Source organism: Momordica charantia, unplaced genomic scaffold, assembly GCF_013281855.1.
Source record: "Momordica charantia cultivar OHB3-1 unplaced genomic scaffold, Mcharantia_2.0 BLBB01000119.1, whole genome shotgun sequence".
Lineage (NCBI taxonomy): Eukaryota > Viridiplantae > Streptophyta > Magnoliopsida > Cucurbitales > Cucurbitaceae > Momordica > Momordica charantia.
Genome location: NW_028275275.1, coordinates 42,653 through 50,247, shown reverse-complemented (window position 1 = coordinate 50,247; position 7,595 = coordinate 42,653). Strand labels below are relative to the sequence as shown.

The 7,595-nt window shown below is 37.4% G+C and overlaps 1 pseudogene across 1 annotated transcript; it reads right to left on the bottom strand.

The window, feature by feature from the left end:
• Positions 1-1,107: 1,107 nt before the first annotated feature.
• LOC148207656 (uncharacterized) lies at positions 1,108-6,052 on the bottom strand (annotated as a pseudogene). The gene is made up of 5 exons (XR_015787739.1): positions 5,307-6,052; positions 2,696-2,908; positions 2,391-2,590; positions 1,442-1,549; positions 1,108-1,242 (listed from the first exon to the last, which is right to left on the bottom strand). The product of XR_015787739.1 is annotated as an uncharacterized LOC148207656 (transcript).
• Positions 6,053-7,595: the final 1,543 nt, after the last annotated feature.

Genomic DNA, 7,595 nt, shown 5'->3' with positions numbered 1-7,595 from the left:
CAAAACTTCTCTACTTGTAAATTTCATTCCCAGTTCCAATAGCTAACTGAGCATAAAAAGTGTTTTATCCGACTTGAGAGAAAGTGGATGACAATTACCTTCATAAGATACTGGGTTAATAAGCTCCCTTGACTTACACCAACCCTTCCACCAAAGCCAAGGTCCGGTAATCGGAGTTCAGTTTATGAGACTTGAGAGGGTCCTTGAGTATTTTCTCGCGTTGTCGCTTTCGGCTTGGTGCATCTCTAAATAACGGCAGGGCATGAGGGTTGTGGATAACAGGTTTTGCCTCAAAATCATCAACAGATTTTTTCCTTGGTGCACGTGCAACACAACTAGAGCTCCTCTCTCACTTAGTGTTGGATCATACAATATGTGAGTTCCTCCCTGGCTTTATCTCCGGAAGTTGCAAATATCTTCAAAAGGGAAAAAGAAAAATTGAACTGTATAAGCCACTAGCATCGTTACAACTTGCAGAGTACTGAGTTCGACAAAAAGAAAAAGAAAAAAAAAAAAAAAACTTATGCCAGGCAGCGTAGGGAAAGACTTTGAAATAAATATAAAACCACACCTTTAACATCAAACTGGCATAGTATCGTATGCTTAAAAGTCTGAATAGCGTCTATATCTCGCACATCTTATGTCCAGAATAGATTCATACGTTCAGTCATTGGCTGCTCTTTCATGCTTCATAACAAGGTTTTTAATATGCACATTTTATGTGTTTTGCACGATGTGAGATGGAAAAGGAACAATAACTGTACCTGATTCAACTTTGGGTGCCAAGCACACTGCACAACACTACAAGTAGGGGATATTCCCACCCTGGAAACAAGTTCCAGCTTTGTTCTATCAAAGAAGCAGAGCAGACCTCCTGTTTGGCTCTGTTCTCAACCGACGTTCCAGTTAGAAAGAGTTGCTCATCAGGACTAAATGCAATATTTGTTTGGGCATAGTTATTTGGGAGATCATCAAACACTTGAGAGGTTTTTCATCTGGCGCAAATCCCAAACCTGAGAGAAATCGTTATTAGTAGGAGGGGAGTTGCCAAACAAACAAGAAGAAAACAAGTGAAAGTGAATTCTCTGAACACATTGACAATATACCTTAGTGAACCATCAAAGCTTCTTGACAGTAATATTTTCCATCACTTGAAAACTTAAGTGCGGTGATATCGTCTGAATGACTATTTTCAATGTGTAGGTCAGGCCTGCTTCCCCATCCAGGCTTAAGGTTCCATATCTGTTAAAGACGTACAACGTCAAGATGTTAACATATGATGTCAAGGCAAATTTAAGTTGAAGAACTAAACTGATCTAATCAGAGTGCAAGGAAGCCTATATGAGGGGAGAGAGAATTAAAAAAATTTCAATCATTTAAGCTTACTGCAAAAAATAAAAATAAAAATAAAAAAGAGAGTCAGAATGGCAATCAACGATACCTGAATAGAACCATCACCTATGCCACCTGCGATGCTTTTTCCTTCACGATCCCAAGCACATGTTGTCACTGGAATTCTTCCAGGCCTGGCCAACTTTGGTTTGATAACCTACACATTGAGTTACTGAAGCATTAATCGAAGGCCTCCATTCATTCCTCACCTTCAGCAGTGTACGATACAATTTGCAATGGCAAATGCCAAAGCATTAAAAAGAGGAGGGGAAAAAAAAAGACCAAGCAGCAGTGCTCTTTAACTTGAAAAGTTAGGATCCTTCTTTAGAAAAATATCCCCCTCCTTCCTACCCACAGAGTTATAATGTATTGGAAGAAGCAAAGAGAGAGGAAAAAGACAGTGAGAGGAGAAAAAAAACTATTTGGTGGGAGGAAACAAAGAACAAATACTTTAAAGGAGACAGTAAACTGATACTCATTTCATTGAATTTGCCTCTTATACCAACAAAAATGGTAACCAAATACTCCATTCCTAATACAGAACAGCAAGAATTATCAATAAATGATTATGCACAAGGCCTAATCAAATATGGAATGGAAGTATTTTTTGTCCTTATTCAAATAGAATCCTAGAACAATGGATTTCTGAAAATGTCCTTAAAACACGAGAGAGAGTATTTGTCTTTGTGCATACATCATTCTCTCTCAACTAAACTACATTTATATTGTAGTACTAAAACGGATAAGGTAGAATTACTCCTTCTCATAAATCTCCCTTCAGCGTTTTATGTTCAGACATTATATTTCTTTTCTTATTCTACCACCTCCAACAAGCCTCTGTAACAATATAACAAATAATCGAACAAGGAAAAAAACTCGTGGATGAGTAAATATATGAGATTCACTCAATAAAAAGACTTCAGGATAATGGTACACTAGCATACATTGCAAAAAAATTTTGTTAGTTAACTGTCACAATGTCATAGTAAAATGAGAACCTGTTTTTGACCCTTGAAGTCATTTACATCCCATATTCGCAGAGATCCATCTTCTGACGATGTCAAAATTGTCTCTTTGGTTTTAGGGTGCCACTCTCCACAAGTCAGTCCAGATATGTGCCTTTAGTGTTCTTCAGATCACGTATATACATATCTCCCTTCATAAACTCTCCTAGAGTAAGTCCATCGCGGTCATAAATCTGAAATGCCAATAAGATACCATACCAATAAGATAAACATTAGTAAAATATTTAGATACTTCCATTCAGCCTCAGGCAACAATTAAAAATTTTTTTATTTTGCACCTTTGCCTGAGCTGAGCCAGTCACACACAAAAAGCGGTCAGCCGTTGGACTCCAGCTAAGATTACGAATTTGATGACCTTCAAATGGTTCCAGTTGTCTGAAGGATTGCAAACGAGAGTTCATCCCTTGGAAGTCATACATTCGTACTGTATAGTCATAACTACCAGAAAGAACTCTAGACCCAGAGTGATCGATAGCGAGAGCTGAAACTACCTGTAAAAATTCATAAAATTAATTGACAAGTTTTATGACTTATCAATCACAACCTTAAATCCAAGCCTCAATTTAGAAGTATTGTATGATTAATCTAGTTACAAAGACAAATAAGTAATTTTTTTTCTTTTTTTCTTTTTCGAGAAACCAAACTTTTATAGAGACACATGAAAAAAAATACAAGGTCATACCAGGAACCTTCAAAAGGAGTCCCAATTAACAAATAAACTCCAAACAAAAGAATACAAACCCAACTGGTAATTACAAAACAGTTTAGTAATGGGGCCAATAAAGGAGTATTAAACCTAAAAACCTTTCACACCTCTTCCCAAGACCTGTCCACCCCTCCTCAATTTTACCCTTCCTCTCCAGTCATATACCCCACAAAGTAGTGAAAAAACAAGTCTAACAAAGAACTCTGCCTCGTCACAGAAGGGGAGAAAAATAAAAACCTCCTACAACAAGGAACAACAGTCCCTATTACAAGCCCACGAGATCTCAAAAGTTGAAGCAAAGCAGTTCCATAAAGCCCAAGCAAATGAACACTCCCAAAAATATATAATTGAAATCCTCCAATGCAAGCAAGCTTACACAGACTGCATCACTGCGGGCCAAAAACATAAGAAGAATGCCTCTAAATACGATTTAAGGTGTTAACTCTACCATGTAAAACCTACCATGCAAATAATTTGACGTTATTTGGGATCTTAACCTTCCAAAGAGAGGAGAAAGAAGGAGCATCAGGGAGGGCAAAGGGGCGCATAAAATTAGAAACATCGAGCTACAAAAAAGGCCCCCAAAAAGGTCGAGAACCCAAAAACAAACATTCCTAATCCCCAGGCCCATCTAAACATTGCTCAGGAAAGAAGGGCATACATATCCACCGTCTCCACATCTAATAAAGGATGACAGAAGCTCTAGAAAGAGAATAGTTAGAACCCGAGGAAGGCATAACAGAGGCCACTAACCTCTTGTCAGAAAGATGATACGAGGAAACAAAGCACAAATAGGCTTGTCTCCCAACCAACAACTATCCCAGAAATAAATATTTGAACCTTCCCAAGAGAACATTTTACAAATTGATAGAACAAAGGAAAACCTAAAGAAATAGAACCCTTTAGACCCATTCAAAAGGGTGTGGACCGTATTTACTTACAATGATCTTGTGTTATAAAGTGTCTGATTCCTTCAAGAAATGTCATAGTCATTTGGCCAATAGGACCTCATTATGCAGCCTTAGGTTGCCAATGCCAAACCCTTAGATCTAAAGAACACAAATGGTCTCCCACCTAAAAGAATCCACGCCCCCCCCCCCCCCACCCCCAAAAAAAAAGATCCCTCATGATTTACTCAAGCCCTTTACTCACCAAAATAAGAATTCAAAAGAAGAACAAGAAATAAGTCGGAATCTCACTTGACTGGCTGGATGAGTGTTAATCCTTCCCCCTTTAGGAAAGAAAGCCTTTTTCGAGGAAGAAAGACGCTTTAAAACCTTTTCTAAGACGGAGTTCCAGAACGACAATCTCCTTGGATTGCTTCCCATGGAGAGCCCGGAAAATTACACCTCACAACCAATTAAAGAGGCCAAAACTTTTTTTCTCTATTAATCTTAAGGCCCAAAACTCTAAATGTCAACTATTTCTAATTATTTGCCCTGAAAATGATTTGCAGGAACATCAATATAAAAAGAGGCAAGCAACTTTTGAATTGGTGGTCGTACTCCTTCCAAAACAAATCATGGACTATCTAAACTTAGGGTTACGGTACGGATGAAGTATTCTTTTCAGAATCTTCTGCATAACATTATCAATTCTCACCCTATTTGAAACAATATGAAGTGCTAAAATAACGTCCTAAAACTCCCAAGCTTCTGAATATATCACAAGTCATTAAGAAGCATTCTTGAAACTTCACTCTCGTGGGAAAGCGAAAAACAAGGAAACCCCCTGCTAAAATTAAATACAGCTTTGCCTCCAAATAGCAGCTATGCTTCATACATCTCGTTTCCATGTTGAAGAGAGGCCGATCTAATAACATTAAAAGTAAATTCAAACTGACATGGGGAGGGAAAAAGAAAACAGTCTGCAACCTACACTCATACTTTCACCATAAACAACGCAAATTGGCTCATCTAGTACACACAAAATTCAAGTAGAGCTCCATAATGTGAAGGATAGCTACATATCAGAATTATTTCAGAAAAATCCAAAACAGCTATAAGACCAATTCAAGCTACTTCGATATCCATTGCCCGAAAACATGCCAAGTGCACTTTCAGACGCGAAACTGGAAGCACCAACTAAAAATGCACAATAAGTTCACTCTTTCCTGGTTTGTGGACATTGAACAAATTAACAAGAAGCTAAATAGGGTAAAAGAAAAATAGTGAAATTCAAACCTTAGTATGTCCCTTGAGTACAATCTCGTTGCTCTGAGGAATTCGATAACGATTCTCCTCATACTCTTCCTCCTCCGCGTCCGAACCCTCAAAATTCGAACTCGGTGGTGGAGGTGGAGGCCCAATCATATCACCATCATCGTCCTCATCGTCATCTGAACCCTTGCCAGGCGGCGGCGGCGGCGGGCCAATAATTACATCATCATCATCATCCAATTTCGATTCCACCGGCGGGCGAGGCGGACCAATCTTCGAACCATCATCAGCGTCAATATCACGCGAGACCGCGCTAGGCCCAGAATCCCTCGTGACAGCTGGGTTGCGAAGTGAGTTGAGCCAGGCTTTGGAGGAAGAAGAGAGGGATGGGAGGGCATTGTTATTCTGTGAGGAAGAAGATTTTTCTGGAATACCCGCTGTAGTAATACGACGAGTGGTGCTATGGATGGCTTCAAGAGGCGTCTGAGCTTTCGATTGCTTCCCGAATGTGAGAGGGAATTGTGCCCTAATGCCATCGTAAATCTCCGCCTCGTCTTCCATAGTCTTCAGAACAAGCTTCTTTTTGTCAGCCCCAAAGACGATATCAGTTCGAAAGCGAAATCGTGGATTTTTCTACCATCGCCATTAACAAACGCTGAAAATTGCGAACTCGATCGCCTTGAGGAGAATGGTGAAGACTGAAGAGCACGGCAATGGAGTCCGCTAGTTTAATTTGGGCCTCTCTCCTCGGCCTATGGGCCCATATACAGTCCGGTAACCCGGAGGTATACGAGCCGGTTCAACACGACGACCGACCCGTATTCTGTAATAAATAAAAGGAAATTGCATTCTCAAAAGTAAAAAATTAAAGGGAAACGCCGGATGGCTACAGCCAACCAAATGTTTCTTATTATTGGACATTAGATACCAAAAAGCCCGTGATTTTGCTAATGGGGCTGGGCTTCAGAGATGTCGGGCTGAAAGCTTAGTGTAGCTACGTACTGTGCTTTGAGTTATAGGATTATCCTTAAAACTCCATAAATATATTATAAAGACAATACATTGATATTTTGTTTACCATAAATATTTGAGTTAATAAAATATCTAAATTTCATTAAATTAATAATGTAATTGAGATGAGTTATAATTTTCAATGAGAAAATATTAGTCTACTATGAATGGTTAAATTGAATATGACTTTTTTTTTATTTCTTGGAATTGATGTCCGGTGATACCACAAATCACAAGGCTCTAGCCACTGTGCTGTCAAACAACCTTAAATAAATAGATGATTTAAAAATAGATATATTATGAAAATTCACAAAATTAGCAAATGAACAACTAAACAATACCAAATAATAATAATAAGGGCAATAATAAAAAGAAACAAAATGAGTGAAACTAGATGAAAAATAGTACTACAATTGTACTAAAAACAACAAATTTAACAAATTTTCAATTTTATTTTTCTTCTATATTCAAAAGTGTCAAAGATTTAGCAAATATATAAAACTTTGGTGAGAAAAAAAACACACAAATAGATCCGTTAACCGTGCATTATATATGAAATGTCAAATCAAATAAAAGCCATCACATTTAAAAAACAAAAAAAACAAAAAAAAGGCCATCACGTTGTACTCTTAAAAGTTGAAGAAAATCATAAAGAAAAAGCAAACATATACATCAATCATTAAAAAATAGCATAACAAAATATAACATCAAGTACAATTCACGTGTTATTATATACTACACAAGGATCTATACGAATTTTACATAAATGTCATCTACCATTTAATAACAACATGATCCACTAGAAATATTCTTATTATTTCCCGATCCATATTCCTCAAAAAATAGAAGTAAAAAAATAATTTTAAAAATTTGGTGAGAGAAAAACACATTGACCTGTTTATTATGCACGGAAAATTATCTACAACTAAGTAATAAATAATAAGGGAAAAAAAGTATTTTTAGTCCATTTTTATTTGATTCTTACGTTTCAAAAGTTGATAGTTTGGACATCGATTTTTAGAAAATCGTTGTCCCTAAAATTAGGTTTCTAAACGGTTCTATTAGTGTCTTTAACAAAAGGGTGATGTGGCGTTGGTGACTTGGATTTTTAATAATTTTATATATTTTTGTAATTGGGTGGCATTTTTTCACCATTTCCCTCTTCTCTTTCGCTCTATTCCCTACTTAATTCCATAACCAGGACACGTATCGGAACAATTTCAAGAATTAAGACGGCATTCCAACATCTAAATTTCACATTAGGGCCAAAAATCCAAGCACATTTCCACTTTCCGTAACCGA